The sequence below is a fragment of the Emydura macquarii genome, unplaced genomic scaffold, assembly GCF_026122565.2.
Source record: "Emydura macquarii macquarii isolate MOO-44397 ecotype Brisbane River unplaced genomic scaffold, CSIRO-AGI_Emac_v2 contig_705, whole genome shotgun sequence".
NCBI classification, from domain to species: domain Eukaryota; kingdom Metazoa; phylum Chordata; order Testudines; family Chelidae; genus Emydura; species Emydura macquarii.
The window spans coordinates 1,984,363-1,996,126 of NW_027130842.1; the positions used below are offsets into that span (position 1 = coordinate 1,984,363).

The following is an 11,764-nucleotide window of genomic DNA, read 5'->3' on the forward strand; positions in this document are numbered from 1 at the left end:
AGCCCATATGTTTTTCATTCTTTAAAAAAAAAAAAAAGTACAACAGAATCACTGAGTCACTTAGTGAAATATAATTGGACTAGTCTGTAAAATTATGTGCCTGCAGATACACACAAAACAACAACAAAGGTTTCTGGGCAGTCTAAGTGCAGTGGTACCATCAATGTAGATGAAAGCTATTCCGTTTGTTTCTATCTGCTAGTGATCAGATTTGCTGACCAAAGCCTGTCAAAAGCATTCACTTTCATCTAGTAATGACTGCATTGCAGCTGTGAACTACAAAACCCTGTTTGGGGAGGAAGAGAGATGGCCTGGCCTCCTTTTAAAGTCACCCTATGAAGGAATACTTGTGCCAAAAGCACTTTATGATATAAGAATAAAACAGTGGTCTTCCTGTCTGAAATGTCTGCCCTTATTAGTGGACTGACCATCACCTATAACTTAATACAGATAGGATACTTCAATTTCATAGATTATTGACAGTTAGAGTTCTGGTTTCCATTTGAAACAAATACTAATACGTATTTACAATGTCATCATGTCCCATGTGCCAGAAAGGAGGAAAAAGCTTTCTGCTACCTGTTGTTCTTAGGGCCCAAATCTGTAAGATGCTGTGCTGAAGTCTATGGAAACTGACAATGCTCAATCCTTGGCAGGATCAGGTCAGGATAAAATATGTTTATTGCTCTGTGGGAAAAATATCAGTCTCTTCTTTTGAATGGAATTACTGCCAACCAAGTCAAAAAGGAAAGTTTAACAAACAAAGAGTGGTAAAGGTCTACTAGAAAATATATTATGTCATAGTCAGCATAAAACACTATATTCTTTTTTTAACTATTTCAGTTTGGACTCTACACTTATTTCTTCATCATGTTTTTTGCTTATTGTTTTTTAATGGGTATCTGTATATTTGGAGGTCATATCTCTCACTTTACTCACACAAATAGTCCATTGACATCAGTAAGGCTACTTGAATGACAAAGAGATGGATGATTTATATCTGATTGGTTACGTTAGTAACATTCTCACATTTGGTTCAGAATTTCATAGAATGTACAAACCCTGCTCTGGACTGGATTAATGATCTGACCTGCAGTCATACCTGTGCTATGTCACATGCCAGAAAGGCTCCAGCTGGAAGGAATGAACAGGAGGTATACAGCAAATAAAAGGGAAGAAAGAGGCTTCAATGGGCTGTCTGCTTTGGTTGAGAGAGGATTTTTAGTTTGTGTAAGTGAGCAGAGTTGAACCTTAGGGGCCTGAGGCCCAAAGCCCGACTGGAGAAGTGGAAAGGAGCAATAGGGCTTCCCTGAAGGGAAGGGAACCATGGTTATTTGTCCACTTGGTAAGTGGTAAGATGTATCAGATTTCTCTGGGGCAAGGCAAAGCCTAGTCATTGGGAGTTTTTCCCTCTAGTGTGTACAAAATCTTTATAAAAACCTGAGGGACATGAAGAATGAACTAGAGAGGGAAGGATTACTCTTCCATTCCTCTGGCTGAAGCATGTTTGTTTGTGGCTCTTATGATGGCCTGTTGCTCCTCTACAGATAGGGTGCAATGCAGGCTCTTAACTCTTGCTGCTTCAATTAATGGATTTGTGCAAACGTTTTCTTCTAGTTTTGGCTCATGAGGTTTTCGTCCTGTGTTTTTGATGTGAACTTCCTGTTCACACAAACTGCAAAGTAAAAATCCCCTGCAGATACAGAGTTTTGTCTTTAGGTCAAAGTTGTATGATGCCTATGAGTTTCATGTGAGTTTTACCCCCAAACTGTAATTGCCCAAGTTTCGTGAGCCTTGCTTGAGTTCTGGATTTGCAAGGCTCCATTCTCATTTACACTAAGGTACACTGCCAGAATGGTGTAAAAGGAACCTTTGTGTAAATGAGAACCAGGCCTGTAAAGTTCAGAGTTTTAAGATAGCTTTGTATAGCTCCAACCACAAGCCAGTATTAATGGTGATCCAGTACAGGACTAAAGGGAATGCTGCATTGTTAAAGGTGTTCTCCTTCAGTTTAGAGGGTCTAAAGTCTCTGGCTGTGTTTTAGTTGGATGTTAAAGGTCCAAAGGCACTTTTTGAAAGGAGTAGGCAATGATCTGGGACATGGACTCTGTCCTTCCTTCAGATTTTTTTCTCTGATGTCCAGGATTGTGCTGACCTTGTTTTAAAAAGTCCGGTTTTCAAAAGATTTAAATGGGTTCTAGATGACTTAAAAATAAAAAATTTAAGACTAAAACTTCTGAATCATCTCTGCCTGCAGTCACTTCACTACTGATTTCTAACCCACTACCATTTAGAACACTTAATTATATTTTAAAGTATGAAAGGCCTCAAAGTAGCAGTCTGTTTTTATTTTAAAATGTCATTTACTGCTTTCTTCCTACACCTCTGGAAATACCAATTAGTGGAACAAACAAGGTCTTTTTCTTCTCTGGTTTAGGACACTTAATATAAGTTAAATAAACAAAGTGCCATTTTTTTTTGCTGTGCATGGAACATTTAAGAATGTTACTGTACTTTTCCTCCACCTTTCCAGATCTTAGTTGGGATTGGGTCTCTGTTATCCTAGACTAGGGAGCACAAGTGCTGTGAATCGATTTGACTCTATCCTTCCTGCTAGTTACTCACTAGATTTGTCGTATTAGCTGTGTCACTTGTTACCTCAGAGGTCACATGCAGGCTTTCATGAAACTGTTGAGGGCTTTCATTCTGAAGTGAAATATCAATTTATACAAAAGAGAAGGCATTTTGCTTTAAATGACTAATATCTAAAGTCTGCTGTGCCTCTTGAAATAGATACGGAGTACAGTTTTGTATGAATGTAAGTTATATAAATGGTGTGGTGAATCTTATTTTCATTTTGAAAGGAGAAATGCTTCACGTTCTGATGCAAGAATCAAATTGTTGCATATCACAATAAATGTACTCTTTCAATATTCTCAGTGCATAAACCAGGCATACAAAATAAATGCTCTTGAATCAGAAAAGAGAACAACATTTTGCATCTACAACAGGGTTTTGATATTTTTTCACTTATCTCAAGCTTGTTAAATCAGACTTCCCCACTTGCCAAGTTTTAAAATTTGAAAACAAAGCCATTTGTGACCTTGACAACATACAAAATACTCTGAACTTCCCTTTAAATTTTGAAGTTACCTTCCACTCCTCTGCCCCTATGCTCTGATAGCTATATTATGTCTAAACTAAATGTCCATGTTAAGTATTCACAAAACTAAACCTTTTGGCCAAGAATCAATAGGAAGCCTTCCTTCCTTACAAGACTCTTGGATGGTTATAAGAACTTGAAAAGAGTCTGTTGCAAAGGTGTCCAGTTGCTTATAGTTGTGTGTATATAATTTCATTTTACATGTTAAACAGTGAGCTAAACAAGAAAACTTCAATACTGTTTGCACTTTCAGTGAGATTTACAAATAGTGGTTCCCAATCCAGTTTAGTGCACTGGGAATTTGTTTTACTCACATGGTCTTAAAAGTTCAGATGAATTGTCAATCACCCTGGCTACTGGGAACAAACCAAATACTGAGATGAGACTCAAATAAAACATAGGATTGCTGCTGGCATAAGGCTTGCACACTCAATAGTGACTGAAATTGTTTTTCCAGAAGTGAGTATTTTATGCTCCGATCTCATGGTGATACATGTTGTATAAATACACACCGTCTGAAACACCCTTATCCAACGAGCTCACTCTGTAGTCACACTGAACTCTTTGCTAAAATGTACAGGAAATATTAAAAAGTGGGGAAGGAACAGCTGTAATATTAAGCTAAATCCATACAGCTCAAATTCTTGTATCAAATTGTGTGATGTTTGGATATTACAGTAACAGGAGGATTCTAAATGGATGGATATGTTTGTATCTGGGCCTACCTATTACAGATATGATACAACCCACATACAGGTAACATTTAACCTTCCACTTTGCCTTGTGGAGCTCCTTAGCATACAACCAATGTGTCAGCTACTATATCCCTTTGAGTGGCTAGTTTACTACACATGCAGCCAGTTAAGCTCCATTGGCTGGTGCACAGGGAATGAGGCTGGAACCGTGTGCCCAAGAGGAGTAAAGATAGAGCTACCCAGAACACAAGAACTGAGATTCTAGCTGGCTCCTATGGACACACAAGGGTGGGATGAAGGCTCCTTATGCTTTGCCTGCATACAACTGCATGCCTATTTAAGGGCAATGCAGAATTTGTCCCTAAATCATTCCACATGAAGGCTGTCTTCTGTTTATGTTGCCAATCATCTTACTGATCACATAATGGATTTTCAAAAGTGCTCAGCCTTGGTGTAACACTGTTCCTATTTAAAATGGATAGTGAAACTCCCACTGACTCTAACAGAACAAAGTTAGGCCAATGGTGAGCACTTCTGAAAATTCCCCCCAATGTGTGTGATGTTTTAAATGAGAAAGTTATTAGTAAAACAAAGTTACTTCATACAACCACTGCTTAGCAATAATATAATTCTTGCTAACTAAATTGAAGAATACTGGCTGTTTTAGAACCACCTAAGAAGTTAGTCATAGCCTATATCCATTATCTACTCTGTTTAATTGTAAATGAAGCAATTACTCATTACAGTTTCTGTCTGCAAAATTTTGTTTCTCAAGTTTGATGACAAAGGCAAATTTTTAACTGTTACATTTTGTGAAAGCAAGCAGATATTTGTGTGTGGAAACAGTAGTTGGGTACCCTGCTTCTCAATGTGTTCATAAGTAATTGTGGCACAGGTGAAAAATTAGAGGTCATCACTAAGAATGACGATATGGACCACCACAAAACTTAGGGTGTGTCTATGCTGCAGCTGGAAGGGTGCTTCCCAGTTGGGTAGACAGACGAGTGCACTAGCTAGAGCAGAGCTAGCACATAAGTTAGCAGAGTAGCCAGGGATAGCACAGGCAGTAGGCTGTGGCTCAGGCTAGTTACATGAGTACAAATATACTCGGACTCCCAGGCTATGTACTCAGGCAGCTAGTCCAAGCTGCTGTCATGCCGCTCCCTGCTATCCTGCTGTTTTTCGCATGCTAGCTTGATCAGAGTTAGTGGTTGTCTGCCTACCTACACAGGGAAGCACACTCGCAGCTGCAGTGTAGATGTACCTTTAGAGAGCTTCAGAACCAGAAGGTCAGTTCTCATTCCAGAAGTGAGAAAGATACAATGGTCTTAGAAAAAAAAAAATTGCAGAACACCATTTTGCTTATGTTTCATGTTTATTTTATAGTAAATATTTTTGGAATTTGACCATGTGACCTTTCTGTGCCTAGGGTAGCCACCTGAAAATGCCAAGGTCAGGGCAGGCTGCAAAAAGAGAGCAGATTCTCCCAGTGCTGGTGGGTGACACTGAAGCCAGACTTCCCAACCAGCCACGAACTGTGCTTTTGATTCCTCCAAGCCAGTTATCAAGAAGCCAGCCCACTAATACACACAGTCCACTTTACTGCATTCCAGTCTCTGGCTCCCAATCAGCCCCTAGGTCCAGTAAAGAGACGAGTTATTTAAACTCTATGCTCTTTACTAAAAAGGTTCCTCCTGACCCCAAAGGGTCAGCCACAGTACCAGATCAATGTAAGCTTGGATCTTACCCAAATTACCACGCTGCCAGCCAATCCTTTTATAATAAACCTTTAGTTTTAGTTATTAAATGAAAGAAACAAACTATAAGAGAAATGTTAAAGGATTAAAGCAATCAGATACATACAAATGATTTGAAAGTCCATATACATCAGGTTTTTAGAAGAATTGTGGAGATGCAGGCTTGTATAGTCCTCTAGTATACATCCACTACTTGGATGGGTCTCAGTCCTTTGTTTCACAGCTTCAGTTCAGTTGTAGATGAATTGATCCAGCGGTAGGTTAGTAGCTGAAGCTGAATCCCAACTGAAAGACCAAATGGATTCCCCAGGCTTCTGCCTTATATACCCCCTGGCCATGCTGTTTGTGGAGTTTTACAGGAACTAAAATGTAGTCCAGAGTCACATGGGCCAGTCCTGGTGACTCATCCGGTATATCCCTGGCTTCTCCCCGTGGGCCCCTTGCACCTGGGAATGTCTTAATGGGCCATTAAACAGGCTATTGTTCTGCAGCCATCCTGTCTGAGGTGTTACCCAGACAGCACAATTTGAAATGCTGATATATCAAACCTATCCATAACTTCCATCTCACATATAACACATGAACATAAACATCATCATCCTACTTAGTACATTATAGCCTTTCTAACAGTACCTGACATGGCATATCTCACATGAATTATTATGATTTTGACATATTGATGTTAAACAATATAACAAATGTCCCGTCCCCCCCCCCCCAGCCAACCAGCGTGACAGACCATACAAAAATCTTTCGGCTTAATTTCTGTAACCTGAATCATAGCACTGAATCTGCTTTGCTTTCAGGAGCAGTTGGTTCCATCAAACCACCTGAAAACCAATTATATATTCTTAACTGACCATTAATTTTAATGCTATCACCTTTGTATAAATGCTTTAAGGTGATTTGGGCTATGTCTAGACCGACGGGGGCAAATTTGCCACCATCAGATCTATTTGAGCAGAAGCGGAGACCCACGCAATCAACCCGGAAATCGACGCTAATAATCCACTTCCAGCAGGTGGAGTAACGCTGCATCGACGGGAGCACGTTTCCCATCGGCACAGCAAACTAAAGACAGCATGGTAAGTAGAGTAGCTTGCGTATCTCCTGTCGACTGCTGCTGAATTTGATGGCAAGTGTAGACATAGGTTTAGATACTATAATATGTCTCACTAGACTAGAATGCTGATCATGAAGTTTTTATACTATATCTTTGATTAGTGAATCCAATAAATAGTATTTCTGAGCTCCTTTGGTACTAACTTTAAAATGCTGACTTACTGAAATCTGAAAAGATTTGAGAGAGAGAAAATCCTTCAAGTCACTGCTGATGTCACAAAGATGGGCAAAATTAGACAGGTTGCACTGAGGCTGCATAATCCTGTGATTTGGTTTGTCTTTGTTAATATATTGACTTTTATGGGAACAACTATTGCACATTATCCACAAATACAAGATAGTTCTCTGGGAAACTATTCTCAAAGTCAGATAGAATATGACAAGTCAACTTCATATAGCTGGTATTTGCTAGTTTCAAAGTGAATTGTTTCACATTAATTATAATTGAGTATAATGGCAACATGCTTTTAAATCACAAAGTACTTAGTAATTCACTTTTTACAGGGCAGAAAAGGTATAAATGCGTATCAAGCAATCGTTGTCAGTTTGCATTTTAAATAACACAACTGAGGAAATCATGGACAATTGGATGTTGCTTAACTTATTTCCTTCAGTAAATCAAAATGAAAGCTGGAGCTCACAGATTGCTTGCACTAAATCCTTCAGAATTCAATGTTTTTAAGGACCCTTAAAGTCAATGAAAGGGAGACTCCATAATGGGGGGAAGATATACAGTAGAACCTCAGAGTTACAAACACTTTGGGAATGGAGGTTGTTCATAGCTCTGAAATGTTCATAACTCTGAACAAAACATTACGGTTGTTCTTTCAAAAGTTTACAACTGAACATTGACTTAAAAAGCTTTGAAACTTCACTAAGCAGAAGAAAAATGCTGCTCTTAATCATCTTGCTTTAAATAAAAAGCACAAAGTTTTTCCTTACCTTGTCAAATCTTTTTTTAAATTTTCCTTTAATTTTTTTTAGTAGTTTACGTTTAGCGCAGCACTGTATTGTATTTGCTTTTTTTGTTGTCTCTGCTGCTGTCTGATTGCATGCTTCAGATTCCAAATGAGGTGTGTGGTTGATCGGTCAGTTTTGTAACTCTGGTATTTGTAACGCTAAGGTTCTACTACAGATTCTGAGGTTCTACTACTTGGCAACACCAAAGTCTTTTCTTTGCAGGATTTTTCTCTCAATTCTAGAATATATTATCCCCCCCCCCCAACCCTAGATAAAGTTGTTTATTACTTACAAACTAGCCTCTGCAAGGTAGCCTAATAGACAAAGCTGTGTAACTGCTTTGGTGCTGACAGGCTATCATTACCCAAAAGAGCTGAGACAGCTGACTGCAGAGAGCGAAGTTCCAGTAGCAGTATTGCACCAAGGATCTCTCACAATTCAGTACACTGACCAGCACCCATAGGAGAGTATAGGTTTGGATTTGTTCCCCCCCACCAATTTATTCAGGTTTTGAGAAACTCATTACATGACTTAGGGGAGAGGCTTCCACTTTGCAAGGCAATGGCTTTCATCCAGTTGTACTGGGCTGTAGGAGATATGAGATGTCACAGACCTGGTCAAGCTCCCCTTGTTGGACACTCACTAGGTTCCTGTATTAGGATCCCTTGTTTCCCAGCCCACTTCGTCTGAGCAGCCTCTAGGCTCTGGCCTCCTAGAGTACAGACTCCCTGTTGGGTAACCTTTCTTGTAAGTGGGACCCAATGGCCAATCTGCACTAGACCCCAAGACCAGTGCTGAACTGCTTCCTCCCACTTCCAGCCCAGTTCTCCCTAGAAGCTTAAGCACACCCTTTCTCAGAGCTTCACCCTCACAGGTACTCTGGTTTCCAGTTCAACTCCTTGGAGATGTGTGAGAGTTACAACAAGGAACCTAGAGGTTTTACAAAGTCATCTCTTAAATACACATACTTTATTCATAGACTTACAGATCTTGCAAAAAAGCAATGAAATGTTCATGCCAAACCCCTTGCTCAAATGTTCTTACCACTTTAGGAGACTGTTGGGTTTTTAGCCAGTCCTTTCAGGGTCCCCAGACCCTCCTCTCGCTCAGCCTTCAGGTTTGCTCTCTCTGCCCCTGCAACAAGCTCTCCTTCCCTTGTTCTGGTCAGCTGTCAAAAGGTTCCTGGTAGCTCACAAAATATATCCTGTTTCCTGAACCTCCCAGAGTCTGAGGTTTTTAAAAGTCAGTTCTATCACCTTTTGACAGCAGAAAGTCCACCTTTCTTTTTTGAGATTCACCCACCTCATCTCAAACTTTCTGGTTTTGGATTAAGGGAATTCTGCATCATCCAGAATTTGTTCACTTTACACACTTATTGTGTGTCTTGTATGGACACTTTCTTTGGACATAATTATCTATAGTCTTGGTAGTCCTCCTGTACAACTAATATGAAACAAATAAAATATCTCAATGCTAATCAAAATATCTGTTTCAGCAAAACCAAGTTCCCATTCAGTTTTGACTCCATCTCCGCCACTTCCTTGACTTTCAATTTAATACATTTTTTTTTCTGTTTACTTGTGTATTTTAGTGCTAATGAAGTGTGGGGCTACTGTCTCTAGCTGGAGCCAAGAAAGCATCTCTACCCAACTCATACTGTACAGGCCCTAAACCCAGATGGCATATGCCAAAGAGTTCAGAAAAAGTTAAGAATAAAGTAACTAAAATGCTGACAAAACTCTGCAATCTGATTTATACCCGCTGCTATACTAGAGGACTAGAGAGTAGCAAATATTGTACCTGTCCCAATTAAAAAAGTGAAAGATGTCAGGGGATGATTTTCTGGGAATTAAAAAACAGTGAACCTTACTCCAGTAGCAGGTAACTTGATTGAAATAATTAAATGTGAACTAGAAAACAATTAGGGGATTGTGATAAAAGAAGGGCAAACTCACACGGCTTCTGTACAGAAAGAGCACACCTCTCCAGTATGCTTGCATTCTTCAGGCATGTCAACACAATAGTGGGTAAAGCAGACCTGATAACTAAATCATCCAGGAATTTCAAAAACTGTTGATAAAGACCAATTGCAAGAGTCTGTTGAGGAGCCTATGGCTATATCTCTAGTTCAACTGCCATGTAATCAAAGATATGATAGTATCTCAAGTAAGCATACTACCTTCCTGACTTCACATTTCCAGTTTGCAATTGCTGAATACTATGAAATTCTGGACAAACAGCTGTTTTTTTAAAAAAAACAAACAAACAAACAAAAAAAACTAGATCTGTGGCAGATAATGTAATAAAACAATATTTAATTTTCTAGTTATTTCTTTCCCATATCTCTACCACATCAACTACTTAAAATTAAAAGGAAATACTCATTTGACTCATTTTTATACACACCTAGTTATTTTAGAAGTATCCTAGTTGTTAAATTTAAAATATGCACATGCACTTAATTATTTTAGACCATCTATACCTTTTCCTAAAATACAGTAAATTAAATGGCCGAAGAATCAAAATTAATACTACAATACCAGATCACACATTATTGTGCTTTGAGACTTTGAAGGAGTCCAAGATATTCAGCTTTATTTGTCTGTTCCTGAATTCTATTTTTTTTTCCAGCTCTGTACTATCTCAAACATTCAGAGTGATCACCAAAAGTGGTTCAGGTGACATCGTTGTAACTATAGCTATATTGTTTACATTTGTGGTTTTTATTAGTTTCTGACTCTTGCCGTGGCAGTGGTGTGCTGATCAGGTGCTAGCAATCATACTTTTGATTACACAGAGGAAACCAGACAGGAAGAGGAAGCATGGGGCAAGAGAGCAAGGTCACAGAAGCTGGGTAAGGAGATCCACCACAGACAGGTTACCCAGCATGAAATCGCTTCACTTTTATGAGCCTGGATAGCCCTAAGGACTCTGAATAACCAAGAGAGTTGGACTCCAGTCCAGAGAATGCTCTGGAGTGGTAAGGAAAATGAGATGGGGATTTGGGTAGTGTTTTTAATATGACCTGGACTCATGTGCTTATGTGATTAACACATTTATGCTCTTTTATACTTGCACTCTGAGTGAAGTGTGTGTTCTCTGTTTTACAACTACTGTGTGCTCCTGAGAGACTTAAATTGTAATCCAGAAGCTTCAGCCAGGTGGGGTGGAGCTCAAGGAAAGAGATGCTTTAAGTAAGTGGGGTATCTTAGGTCAGCAGTTTGCTGTGCTGATTTAGCTATGCTGTCAGACTACCCTGTGGCAGAAGCTCCAGGTATATCTCAGATTGGATCTCACCTGAAGGGAAGAGAAGGCAGGGAGGGCAAAGAGTGATCTATCTCAGGATGATCAGAAAGGAGGCTGCCATCATGGAGACAATTTATGATGGAATTAAACATCTTGCTCTGTCCAGACAGCCGTGCCAAAAATGGATTGCCTCATGAGCCATTTGGCACAGGAGATTCTAACGCTTAAAAAATTATCTTGGGGTTCAGTGCTGATTCTGAGCCTAGAGCTGGGGGGTTGAGGAGCCTCATTTTCAAGAAAAGGTAGTAGACTGAGAGTGCCAGAGGAAATGAGGCCAAGGGAGAATCAGTGGTGCAATCTGCTGAGGTTGTCTAGCAGCGCAACACATATCTGTGAATCCAGATCACAGAGGCTTGGATTCCCTGAGAGCAATCCTAGACAGTGTCCAGGAGGGGATGCTCATTTGGATCTATGACACCTATCTAATTTCTGAATATCCTTAATTAATTGAACAACAGATTAGGCCTTAAATCTGTAAACAAGACAAGACAGCCAAATCTTACTCTTGTCCTTTTGTTATAACTTCTTTACTCTTGTTTTGGGGTGCATTGTATTTTTAATTCCAACTCATGGATTGAGTTTGAAGCACTGATTGCAGATTTTACCATGGTCACTTTGCCTTCCTATGCAGAAGGGAGTACACAGTAATTATTTTGAAATCTCTCCTTTCTGTGGCTGCCATGATGATACACAGAGAGGTGTGGAAATGCATGAACTAGATGTTACACTAAATGACAAATACTTTTCTCTTTTAACTGGCA

General features: G+C 39.5%; 1 long non-coding RNA gene across 1 annotated transcript in view; it reads left to right on the forward strand.

Annotated features, from left to right (window-relative positions):
• The first annotated feature begins 1,211 nt into the window (after window positions 1-1,211).
• LOC137149145 (uncharacterized) overlaps window positions 1,212-11,764 on the forward strand; it is a 57,346-nt gene continuing 46,793 nt past the window's right edge. Inside the window, exons 1-3 of the long non-coding RNA XR_010918676.1 lie at window positions 1,212-1,345; window positions 6,517-6,700; window positions 10,495-10,677. This is a non-coding gene — a long non-coding RNA (uncharacterized lncRNA). The remainder of the gene's footprint in view (window positions 1,346-6,516; window positions 6,701-10,494; window positions 10,678-11,764) is intronic.